Below are 13,475 nucleotides of genomic sequence, written 5' to 3'. Positions count from 1 at the left end.
CGGCCTTCCACTACCTGAGCCTAGCAAGCTATCCGACATCGGTTTAAACTCCACACAAATACATGCTACTGATTGTATTCTTGGAATTTAGGACACGGATTTATTTTATGCTTTCTAGCTCACCTTGAATTGCTTGAAGTATTTTTGGTGACGAAAAGAAATTTTCACATTTCTCACATTTCAACCCAGACTTCCTCATTTGAGACGCAATTTCGGCAACAACAAGTGCATAATTACTCACAACAACATGATATCGATATTTCATGTCTTACGGGGCAGCGAATCTATCCGAAAGAGGCACATTTTATCTTTTATAGCTTTGTTGATAATAGTATGATTTCCATCAAATTTTCCAGTATGGTGCTGCATATTATGGTCTATATTACTACATCATGCTACTATCAACTTCTGAAGGATTCGTAGTAAGTTTATAAAATATAGTAACATACTCTTCTTCTATATTTAAGCAGATATCATGTATAGGTTGTTTTCAATAAAACCTTGAAAAAAAACCCCGGATTTATAAAACAATAATAGAACCTATATCATACTACAGCTGTAACGTGAGCTGTTTAAAAATTCTATTGACACTTCCGGGACAATTTTCTATGTCGAATACCCAAGCCAATAAATGACGGATGATTGGCGGATTCAATACAACTTCTATTATGACTCAGAAGTGTCGATACTATTGTGCACTTCTCCAGGTCAGATCAGATTAGAAGATCTCGTATTGAAGAGACAAAAACTAAAGTGTCCCCAAATTTACTCCTTCTATAACTTCAAGGTAGTCTCAGTCAGCAGTGAAAAAGTCCAATTCAGCGGTGTTTTGCGAGTTACGGGAAAAGCGCTCAGTCCTTTTTGCCTTGCACGTAGTTAAAATATTTGGTACATCTCTAGATGCTCTTCTCTTCCTCTGCTTTGTATTAGGGCTGGTAAACCGTGGTTTTATTATTATTATTTATTATTAAGTTGATTGGTCACTTGCATCCAGTTTTCTAGACGATTTTCCCCTTTTTCGAAGGTTGTCCCAATTTTTCAAGCTGACACTACTTTTTAACCAATCCTCACGTCATTCCACTCCTAACCCAAGGATATCTAGTTGTTTTATTGACTTCTAGTACAATCAGGCAAAGTGAATTGTATACAAGGAGTAAATTCTGATTCCTCAGGTAAACATGGTGAGCCAGAAGTCTCGACCGTAGTACCACTACCAAGACTCCATTGGACTGGTCGTCCCAAGCGTATGGACGACATGATACAACTCAGAAAGGTATGATTGGAAGCAGACCAGTCAGAAACCAGGGAGGAACAGTTGCAGCCGATGAAGACGATGAAATATTGATAGATATGCAAACTTGGATGGCGCTGTATCGAGGCAATTGAAGGTATGGGAAAAGTCAATGTCCGAAATGCACTGAAACGCTGAGAAAAAGAAGAATGAACTCAAGGGAGGCTTTCCGGTTAATTCTAAAAACCTGTGAATAGTCACAGGTATACTTGAGTATACATGTATAGAAATGGGATATATTTTGAGGCCAAGAAAGTCTTATTATTGTCAATTTCGGGCAGTTTCTGAAGATGGTGTCCCTATGGTTCACGTGGTTGGAACTGGCTGTCGTAGCGGAAGATCGCGGTTCAAATCTCACTGGTAGCAGAGGGATTTGTTATAGTGATAGGATGTCGGACACCAGTCGACTCAGCTGTGAATGAGAACCTGACTCAAATCAGGGTAATAATTTCCGGCGAGTACAATGCTGACCACATTGCCTCTTACAGTGTGCTCTAGTGTAACGTTACGGTCTTAAATGAAGTGCTCTAACACACTTGAAGGCCCTGATCCAATTGAATTGTTGCGCCAACGATTACTATTATTCTGAAGATGGATCCTATCTCGCTTCAAGGGGATGATCCCGTGTTTTTGCCTATACAAATATGAATTTTTCACCATAGATTTATTAATATCTTAAGCGTGCATAGTATTTTCAGCCCGATCGCATAATTCTTTGAAATACAGAGCAATTTATACACCCGTCTCTCCCGTTTCTCTGCTGCCACGCTAGAGGGCGCTGCGATCATCTTAAAGAAAAAAGTAAACGGAATCTTAACGTACAGACTCAACTACAGACTGCAAACTTGGATTATTAAAAAATATTGAAAGCTAAATTTTTGGCGGCGTTTTAAACTTTTTTTTGTGAATTTTGGTGTTTTTCACGGCTTCTTCAATGGATAAAAAAAAAATACTGAATGAATCGCAATTATTCTAGTTTGCGAACCGTAGAAATATGTTTTGGATAAGTCGTGAAAAATTGAAAGAATTCAGTTTGATAGGTTTTGGGCTATGGCGGCAGCCGATTTTCAACATGCAGTTTCGAGAAAAACGCATTTAAAAAGTAGAATGCGATTTTTAGCCATAAAACCTTAAATGGCCATTAATCTGCTATATCTAGTCCATAAACCTTAGGTTTCTTCAAGAAACAAAGCCTTGGCTTCAATTCTTGTCCTTTTAGGGAAGTCATTCGAACGTCATTCGGTCCGATATTACGAGCTTTATTACGGCGATCGACATAAATCTGGCATGTGACTTATCACGTGTTTAACACTATAATTTCCAAACGACTCGGAATATCAAAAAATAACTTTGCCCATATATTCTACACTATATCTAGATACAATTGATGCCAAAAAAAAATTCGATTCCGCGGATCCGACACACGGGATGACCCCCTTAAGCTTGCACTTTTTGACTCTCTACTCCCCTATTTGGTGTGTGCAAATTGAGACTTTCCATTTGATACCCCCTACGAATACATTTAAAGTAAAATGGTTAGCTTGCGGAGGGTAAAACCAGCACTAGTAAATACTAAGCAAGGCTATTGCAGCCTTTGAAGGGTGAAGTTAAATAAAATTCTGATTTTTCCATGACAACGTAACCATCTATAACTCGATCGTTGCATGGCTAAAATCGACGAGTAGAAATTCGAACTTTCCTCCGATTCAGTATATTCACTTGATTTAGTCCGTAGCGACTATCATTAGTTTCCTAACCTAAAAAGATGGTACGGAGATAAAAAAATTGAGGATAACCAGGAAGTTATCTAGTTATTTACATATTTATTTCAAACCAAACAAGGTTGATTACTATCATTTTTGATACGTACAACCCTATTCAACTCGACATTGTTAAAACAGTAATAATTTTTGTTTATTGAATTTTTTTTGAATTATTTTCATTGCATCACAGCTCAAGGAATTCAAGCTTAGACTGCAGAAAGGCTGCATCGGCGTGCGTCTTGATGGCCCGGTACAGTTTCAAATCGTTAGTATAAAAAAAGTGTGGTATATCCGATACTATAATAATATTGATAGGTGATATATCAATATACTGATGAGAAGAGGACCAAATGACTACCCTGTGGTACTTCAGAAAGCACGAAGACACTTTTACATATCTGGCATCGGTATTTAACAAATTGAGTTTGATTAAGAAGATAGGCCCGATGCAAATTAAGAACTGGAACGGATATACCAAAGTTGTTCAATTTTCTAATTAATATGTGATGGCCGACTCTGTGGGATACCTTACTAAAGTCTGCATAGACTGTGTCAACTTCATATCCTTTTTCCACTTTACAGAGAAGGTCAGAAACAAGTATTACAAGGTTTGAGATAGTCGATATGCCCTTTCAAAATCCATGTTGTTATTCGTGGAGGAGAGAGGGTATGAGTTTTTCACAAACTAATTTTTCAAAAAATTTCAAGATTGCTGATAAGACAACGATGCCCCGATAGTTGTCGACTGATCGCTTATTGCCGCTTTTGTTGAAAATCGATTTGTTGAAAATCATATGCAAAGGAGTCAAAGTTAGTCAATGCATTGCTTCAAAAAATATGGAGGCACTAATTCAGGCCAGGGTCCTTTATTACTGCTTAGTCCCTGAATAGCCTGAATGGTATGAGCTAGAAAAAAATGGCCCTGTAATTTTTCGTTTCATATTAACAAAGTCAAAGATTTTTTTAGGACCATTGATATTTTTTTCTCCCAATAAGGGAGTCGTTCCCTCTGTCGGATCTGGGGAATCGACATTTTTTGGCATCAATTGTATCTAGATATACGGTGGAATATTTGTGCAAAGTGACTTCTAGATGCGAATATTCTAGCCAATGTTATACATGTGTTTTTTTGAAGAAACCGAAGATTTATGAACTAGGTATAACAACGAATTTTTTTCAAATTTTCACGACTTATTCAGAACATATTTCTACGGTTTGTATATAATAATGGATAATTGATTCATAGATTCACACTATAAAAGCGTTATTACTGAGTATAAGATCCCGTTTAAAAGTAAATTGAATAAACCCCTAAATATTTTTTTCTTTACCAGGCCGAAAACATTTTACCTCGACATCGTATATGGTGGCCATATACCAAAATAGTGGGTCAACCACACTTACGAGCCATTGCTTTCGGTTTCTGGCAATGTACTTCAACTGCTTCCACGATTTACAGAAAAGCTTACACCCCTTCATTGCCCGACTTAACAAAGTACTAAGGCTGGCTATCTTAAGAATTGATTTGCATGGCTAAACTGCAATGGAGTTAGCGTTCTATCTCAATCTATGATCTATCCACTGCCATTTCTATCTTCTAATCAACATGTCCGCGGGTATATGGCTTGTACCCTTATCAAGTTCTCCATTAGATATTGTCTTAGATCAGAATGCCAGCTTTTGAGTTAAAGTGGCATTCACTTTCAATGTACTACTTCCATATACTAACGCTGCCATGGAACAGCCTTAATTTGATGCCAAAGCAGTAGATATCAAAATGAGACTTTCAGGGGCTTTTCTCGGTCTTTTCGGTTGGATAATTTTCAAAAATGAGCTCAGTTTCCTTTCAAGTTTAGATTTTTCTTACTTAGTCCCAAATTCTGTAGCGGAGTTAATCAAAATCTGTATGGAGGAAAACTACTTTACTTTTGGGGATGAATAATATGAACACTTAAAAGGGGTCCCGGTGAGGAACCTCCTTTCCCTGTTCATCAGTGAACTTTTCATGGTCAATCTGGAAACGAAGTTAGCGTCGGCCGATCGGATACCAAAGTTTTGGAAAAGATATGTTGACGATATCTGCGCATTAAGAAAAACAAGATGGAAAATGGTCGACTTCCCAATATCGAGTTCATCCTGGAGATTTAAAAGGATGGTCAATGGCCTTTTATGGACCAGTTATTGAGGAGAAAGCAAAAGACATTAGACTTGGAGATCTACGGGAAACTTCTTTCTTTCAGTGAAACGTAAATTGAAGAAATATGGTTTGGTCGTTGTTTTCAGCAGCATGAACAACTAGCCCAAAACCCTTATAGGATCGACCACGGATCGAATCGATAAAATGGCCAAGTCCGTGATATTTGAAATTTCCTACACATATTGAAAAAAAAAGTATACATCAGACAAACCAAAAGGGACGTGGAAACATCTAAAAGAAGCAGAGTTGGCAGGAAGAAAGGATGCGATGGTCTTCAAATCGAAGGTAGCGGAACATATCGTCCCAAATAAACAGTTGCTTTCCAGGGAGAACGTAAGGTTGGTGAAGCACGTGTCAGACGTTGCCGAAAGTCTGGAAATTTATAGAACACCGAAAGATGAACTTCTAAACAGGATAGACCCAGGCACCGAGGAAATGGCAAGTAGTCGCGGAAATATGCATATTTGCGAAAAAAATAAAAATGTTTAGTGAATGAATCGATTTGAATTTTTTATTTGTAGTTAAGATCTGCTTGGGATTTTTCATTTGATACCTCACACGGCTACATGCTGAGTAAGGAATTGTACACCCCCCGGAAACGGGGAACCCCTCTTTAAAGTGCACATAAATTAATATCATACGCTGACCATGTAGGATTTCTATATTCAAGAAAACTGTATGGAACAATAGATTTTAATAACGTTCTGATTTACATAAAGCCTTAAAAACTGATAATAAAGATTGTTCCGAGTAAATAAGTGAGTACTATGAAAAGATGATTGTAAAGTCAAGTGTTGAAAAACGGAGCGATAGTAACGATCAACAATTGTTCCTGCGAAGAGTGTATTGAATGGTACGCAACAACAACAAAGTGTGTTGACATATTTCTTCGAAGGCTATGAGGTGCATTTAGGGTAAGCAATTGTTATCCGAGAGATATTTCTCAGATTTAATGGATCCGGGTCACCCAGTAGAGGAAAATAATTTCCAAAACCATAAAAATACATCCTCAGTTAATATCTTGTTGCAACTACAACTGCACACTAAACAAGTTATCATAAAAAGGAAAAGCCGACGGGAAACTCACCTCAGTGAGAAAACGCGCCAAATTCACCCGAAATTCCAACTGGAAGATGCAATTACCGTCTTTCTATCGGCTCAATCTGCACTAATTCTATGCACTCTCAGCACAAAACCAATTGGACATTTGTAGCAGTGTATGTACAATAAATCACTAGTTTTATATTTTCACGAAGCACATTAATAAATCACATAAATTCGGATTATTATTCATATAGAAGCCATAAATAAAATCTAGAAAAAAAAAACGGTTACATCCACGTTTAGATGGATGCCGCGATTTAGATGTTCACGCTGGTGGTAAATGGTCAAGACGTGGTTTATTGCACCGCCAGAGTTCACTCACGCATTTTTTGCTATTGTCACCAAACGAAAGAGAATTTGAAACCATTCGCGTATCGATCTTTTTAGGAAGAAGATTTGGAGGTGAAGCCAGTCAGAGTTTCTCGGAGGTACCCATCTGAATTCAAATTTATTTTATTATGTCATTATTCAAATCGATGGATTTAATTAAAATAATATCACACACTCGTTTATTGTTATTTTGTTTATATTTTAACAACAATGCAAAAAAACTTCACCAACAGCATCTATTCTTGCAAAAACCTTCAACATAACTGACATTTCTATTTTGACCATCGGCAAGTATCCAAGACGGAGGAGCAAAACGCAGACGGCGATGACTGGGAGGACGGCGGCAGCCGCGGAGAGCACACCACTGTAAAACTTTATACAGTATAAGAAGAAGATGAGAGTCGAAAAAATAATGTGGATAAAATATAAAAAGTATAAAGAGCTATGAAAAATTAGAAAAAAAAACAGTCTAAGGAAAAAAGTATTCCATGCTCCATACTCCACTGGTTGTACTGCTTCAACCGTTGCCGCCAATAATAGTAGCAAAAACAACAACTACAGTAATAGCACTTTTAGACGGAATACCAACGCAGGCACGCATACACATCCAAAAGTGCTTCTCCAACGCTGTTACGCTCCAAGTTGAGGGAGGTTATCGTGGTGGAGCAAAACTGCTCGAACTGCTAGAATCCTTAAAATTTTCGCCAGTCCAAGCACCCTTTCATTCGCTCCACGTTACAAAGATTCCAGTAATTGAACTTAGACTGCTCCTTACGATTCCCAACTTGAATTTCCATTAACCAGGCAACCATCACACCAATTTTTACCTTATCAAAACCTTAATCTGTTCATTCCTTAACTAAAAACTGCTGGAATTCCAATGAGCACAGGCTGAATCAACGCGATACCCACAAGTACATATTCCGATTGGATCTGCTATTCGATTGGTTATTGTTCTCGATACCGCCGAGACTTGTGAATTTCTGTATGGAGCTCTGTTTCTCTCTCTGACTGGTTTCATTAAAATGTATCTGAAGGTCTCCCAGTACAAAGACGGCCGAGTATCTTAACTTTTCTTGCAGTCTCACTTGCGTGCATCACTCCTTGGAAGACATCGAATTGGGCCTCGGAACTCTGTGCATGTGGGTACATAAGAAAAAGAAGAAATTCCCATCAGAAATACCACGCAGACTCGTTGCTGGAATACTCCTCAGATACAAGATACTTTCCCATTAGTATGGGTATCGGGTTCTTGGTTCATAGAACCGGTTTTCCCCTTCATGTGCTTCGCTCTGATAATAATTTATGGATCATGTTTTTACTCGGTGACTGGGCGGCATGCTCACACTCGAGCAGGTTGTTATCGTGGGCGGCGCTTGTAAGAAACAGACCAAGGGTGTTCCTCACCTTAGACGTGGGCAAGTCTATGCGTCCACGGGAATTGAATGGACGCAAGATGGGGAGCTGAAGTACAGCCGGCCTCCTTCTGGGAACGTTTGCATCTCAAACAGACCAAATATCACCAGAAAAGTACGTGCCAGGCGCATGTCCTTTTCACCATCCTTTCCTGTTTCGACGTCGGAGTCGAATTAGGATTTTATGTGTCTGCACCACTCAATACATGCTCAGTGCCAGCAAGGTGAGAACGCACTAGTAATAATACGGTGTAGATACTCTCTAATTGGATATAAAAGACGAAAAGGATACTTTCAGTATGGAAACGGTTATAATGTGTAATAATAAGATGAAGACGATCATCGTTGAGAATTTTGTATTCACAGTCCGTGGGTATACAACGTCGAAAGGGTGTAGGCGACGATAAAGGAGTCACGTCTTATTACAACAATGGCCAAGACAATTTTGTTGCAAAATGGAAGAATACGACGAGAGTGGGAGAGAACCTTTTGCACTCTTCAGGATTCTTGCTATCGTCGCACTACTTGATGTGGTTTGGGATGTACCACCTTAGAAAATAGATACATTCATCGTATCGTTATTGTGTCCATGATGAAGAGGGCTCTCTGCTTCGAGCCGTAATAGATACTATGGTAAATAGAATCGGGATAGAACCGACGAGAAAAAGAAACTATTTCTATTCTTATTGGTTAAGTACAGATCTGCAAATTGAATGGTAGTTGTTGTCTCCGGCATAATGTGTACTTTAGTTTTTCCTCCTACTTGTTCCGCGTGGTTTTGTTAGGAGCAGGGAAACGGGACATATAAAGACGAGATTCTGTGAATTGTAAATTTTATGATAATGATTTAGCTGCTGGTGATTCTGTTTATATTTTTCAATGTGATAATTCCGTTTTCAAAGTGAGTGACAGTTTTCCACACTTGACAATTACTTTCGAAAACTTGAGCGAAATTGAAAACTGATAGACATAAGTACTAAAATTTTGAATGAAAATACCATTGAGTTGGTTGTTGGCCGATCCAATTACGGGTGTAATAACAGACTTTGTTATTCTTTTCATTGAATGAGTACTAATTTAATTGATTCTTAGAGATATTCGTTCATGCACTGCATGCTACTGATGCTTAGATTGAAGCTGATCTTTTAGCTGAGGGTTGATTTTTTTAAAATCATAATAAAAATAGCTATTTACTGTAATCTATTTAAAAATAAATGCTTCTTTCTTTGATTATCAGAGATACAGGGTTGAATATTAATTGCAGCTATATTAGATCTGAGCGTGCAGGTTGGGGGATGATTATGATTTTAGGACCATTTAGGTATGAGTTTCAACGTACCCATTTGCAAGGTGTATTGAAAAGTATAATTAGCTCCTTTTTGAATAATACTTATGTCGACTTTATTACGATACTACTGTAACTTTTACTACATCATTCATCGTATCAGATCAGATATATCAGTTTGTAAATAGTTTTAATTTACTGATTTAACCTTAAACAAACCAAGCTCTATGCCTACACGCCATGCTTTTCTGAATTTTTCTTTATTTTTTTTTTTTTGTTGGAGGGTTATTGAAATATAGTAAGTTTATTTAGAAAATGAATTATAGGTGTATTAATAGGATATTAATTTTTAGTTAATCTGGAATAGTTATAAATAACGAGATCTAATTGTTTGTTATGGTTACGGCAGAATCAATTAAAATCACTCTTGCAGGGTCCTTCGAGGACTTGGTATGTTAAACGTCGAACCTGATTCATATATGAATTTCGAATTAAGGTGGGTGTTTGTGTTAGGTGTTGAGTTGCAATTTTAAATAGGGAGATTAATACGGGATTTACGTAAATTTTACCAATGACATGTTAGAGGTGGAAGGTCTTTTGGAACTGACTAGAATAGCAAACAAGCACTTACCGACGGTACTTCAGTAGACCTAGCGAACTTCAAAGATCAAAATTCGCTACTTTTCTGAAAGATAAAATATAGTATAATCTTGCCATTTAAGTTTACAATAGTTAACTCGAATGACCATTTGCCCATCCGTTAACATTCGTAATATTAGGAATGGCGCCCAACGTGGGATCCGAAAGCAGTAAATTTTACTAAGGTATAACTTTTGTGAATAGCATATTGCAGCCCAAAAATTTCGTTTTTGGATCACCCAAAAAGTAGTTTCTCAATTTTGTTTCTGACAAGACTTTCCGAGCACTGGCATCACCACTGCAACTTTATCTTTGCCACCCTTTATTTCTCTGAAGCCCCATTCCTATCTTACCTATGACGGTGGAAAATTTCAAAAGACTAACCTCAGGGTTCACGATCCTTAAGAGTGTGGGATTTTTATCCACTAAAACCATCCCTTGCCAAGCTACAACTGAGATTTCCTCATCCACCAGCTTTTTTTGCATAGTTAAGTTTATTGGGAGAAAACCCTATGGTCAACCCCATCACTTTGGTAGGCTTCATTGAGAAAATACCTGTTCCTCAGTAGATTACATCTTTATGTTCGCAAGTCGTTTGGCTTTACTCATTTCAGCCATTTCACTACATTAGCGATAGCAGTCAATTTTCGGATTTCGTTATTTTCATGTGATCGTAATCGGTGGCTATGTTTAATTGCATGATCTTTGATGACTTTACTAACTAACTGCACTTTCAGACCCCTATGTAGATCCTCATTACGAATGAACCAGGGAGCTAACACTATACTTCTGAGCACTTTATTTTGGAACATTTGTATGACCTTCAGGTTTCATTCATTGGCACTGCCTCGGAGCTGTTTATATGGGGCTTATGATCTGCTTATAAATTAGACGCTTGTTGTCGATGGTCAGTTGGGAATGCTTCCCCAATAGTCAGTAAATCTGTCTGTATCTGGCATTTAGCGCGTCCTTCTTTCTAAGGATGTGTCTTTTCTAGCTGAGCATAGCAACGGGTGTCATACATAAAAATTTGACCTCACTCGCCTGTCGCATATCTTTTTCGTTTGTGATGACTTTAGTAGAGTTGCCGGTTTTTTTTATTTTCCATTTCTTGGCCCATTCTACAATGTTGTGAACAGCTGTAACTTTATTTTTGCTCCTCCCGTAGTTTTGCCCGTGTTAAGGATGACAATGTCGTCCATAAATGTCGCTATTTTGGCTTTTTCACTGGAAGGTATATCACTGATATGCAGGAGAAACAGTGTTGGGCCCAAAACAATGCTTTGCGGTACACTAGCTGCATTTTTTTCAATTCAGAGTAGATTTTTTCGTATTTCAAGATATCGAAAAATTCTTCTGGGGTTCTCTATGTGATTCAGAGAGACAGACCTTGATGCCACACTTTATCAAACATCTGAGTGACATCAAGCAAAATAACTGGGTACACCTGCGTTCTTTCCATTGCATTTTCTATCGGATTCGTGATACTGTACACATGTTAAATTGTGGGATGCTTTCCGCGGAAATCAAAGTGGTGGGCTGGTTTTAGATTTCGATCCACAATGATTTGCTTCCATCTCTTAAGGAGAAGCCTTTCAAATAACTTGACTGTAGTAGGGAATAGCGATATAGGTTGACACGACTCGACTCTATGTGGCTTCTTCCCTGGTTTGGGAACCATTATAACTTCGGCTACATTTCAATGTCGAGAGACGTATTTTAATCTAAAAGCTGCGTTCATTGTTTGTAATAATTTGACTAGGGCCTTTTCTGGCAATTCCTTTAGTTTTCTCCCTGTAAAAAGCTCATAGCCAAGAGCTTTGTTAGGAGGCACAATTTTTTAATTTCTGTCCTTAAATCATTTAGTTTTACCCTGTTTATTGGGTAATGGTCCACTTTTCTGACTAGGGTTAAGCATGTAGACGCTTATGTATCTAGAGACTGGAAGGTATATTCGAGATGCTTCGCAAAGAGTTCTGCCTTATCCTGTGCAGAGTGAACTCATGGGCCGTTTTCCTGTTTAATAGGTGGAACCCAGAAATCTTTGTAAGAATTGAGATATATCTGCCGAAGGATTCGCTTCTATATTTCGTAATTAAGACCTTTAGCTTGTTTGTTCCTTTCTATTGTGCGGCTTCTTTACCATAGTTTTCGAGCTCTATACTTCTTTTTAAATAGTCCATTAACCTCTACAGGACACTCAGGATATTTGCTATTCACTCTATGATGAACAAGAGTGCTTTTCGAAGCCGCCTGTTGTATCTCCATTGTTACCAAATCGATCTCCTCCTGTAGTTAATAATCAGTGTTGATTTGGTCATCAATGCAAATTTTTTCTTGAATGTGCTTCTTGAATACTACCCATTTTGTTTGCCTAGTATCTCCTCACTTTTTTGCTGAGCAGCATCATGACATCGTCGGACATTATGTTTTCAATATTGACAACTTGGAAGTATTCTTCTGAGATCCTCTTAGTTACGAAGAAATTAATGATATGGGGCGTTTTGGTTACGCCAGTCAGCCAGTATGTTGGCTTATCGCTGGAGTGGAAATTGGACTTTTCCACTTTTTCTGCCTCTGCATGTTGTTAACCTAGATCCTCAGAATTCATTTTTTTGCGTTGGTCCCCTCCCCAAATGAAGGACCTCCGAATGAACTGGAACAGTCGAGCGCAATTTTGTTTCTTAACACCGGATCGGGGCATACAGTACATTGACGAGATCTTCACAACTTTGTTAACTAGTTATACATCAATAGTCAGCTACAAGCTGCATTTTTCCATCTTCAATTTTCTGTTCTTCGTGGTGTCTGATAACCTCCTCAAAGAAGATTGTAACCCCCTCTGGTCTGTTGACTAGGATGCGTTGCATGATATGAGCAAAAGTCACAAATTCTAGTGTTCGTAGGCGTGAGGTGGCTTTCTGAGATAAGGCATATTTCTCTCTTCTCAAAGAAAGAAAGACTTCCAATTCTTGTAGGTGCAGTTGCAGTCGATTTGCATACCACGTTATGATTTTCAGAGCATTTGTGGTTTGGTTTTCTTGTTATATTGTATTTTCGTCTCCTTACGTTATACTGTTCAAGCTTATCAAACTTTGTTGCTTTCTCTTTGGGGTGGGGTCTTTACAATTTACACATTTTGCCGAGGAAGCTCTGTTGTTTGGACATTTTGAAGATTCGTAGTCACCAGCACATTTCATCCAGCTTGGATTTCGATTACAATACCTTTGAGTGCTATTAAAGTCCTGGCATCTTTTGCAATTTGGTCGCTGACTTTTCGCAGGGCTTGTATTTTGGCCTTCATATTAAGGATAGCTCTTAAGTTGAAATTTGTTTGGGTTCTCACTACAGTCGAACGTAAGCATGAGTTCTCGTTTACGGATTATCGTTATTTATAGCATCTAGGATCTTTCCTTTAGGTCTTCTACAAGGTCGTCTTTTTGGCACGTTG

At 38.2% G+C, this 13,475-nt stretch overlaps 1 protein-coding gene across 5 annotated transcripts in view; it reads right to left on the bottom strand.

The window, feature by feature from the left end:
- The window catches only part of LOC119650063 (SOX domain-containing protein dichaete), a 167,155-nt gene extending 159,754 nt beyond the window's left edge, over positions 1–7,401 (bottom strand). For 3 of the 5 annotated variants that reach the window (XR_005249231.1, XM_038052556.1, XM_038052560.1), the window contains exons 1-2: positions 7,185–7,396; positions 6,339–7,057 (exon numbers count right to left, since the gene is read on the bottom strand). The gene's annotated coding sequence lies outside the window, so the exon portion shown is untranslated. Of the gene's footprint in view, positions 1–6,338; positions 7,058–7,184 lie in introns of all 5 variants that reach the window. The other 2 variants (XM_038052557.1, XM_038052558.1) reach the window with 2 other exon arrangements.
- Between the last annotated feature and the right edge of the window lie 6,074 nt (positions 7,402–13,475).

Source organism: Hermetia illucens, chromosome 2 (assembly GCF_905115235.1).
Source record: "Hermetia illucens chromosome 2, iHerIll2.2.curated.20191125, whole genome shotgun sequence".
NCBI classification, from domain to species: domain Eukaryota; kingdom Metazoa; phylum Arthropoda; class Insecta; order Diptera; family Stratiomyidae; genus Hermetia; species Hermetia illucens.
The sequence above is the reverse complement of the archived record's forward strand: the minus strand, read 5'-3'. Positions and strand labels throughout refer to the sequence as shown.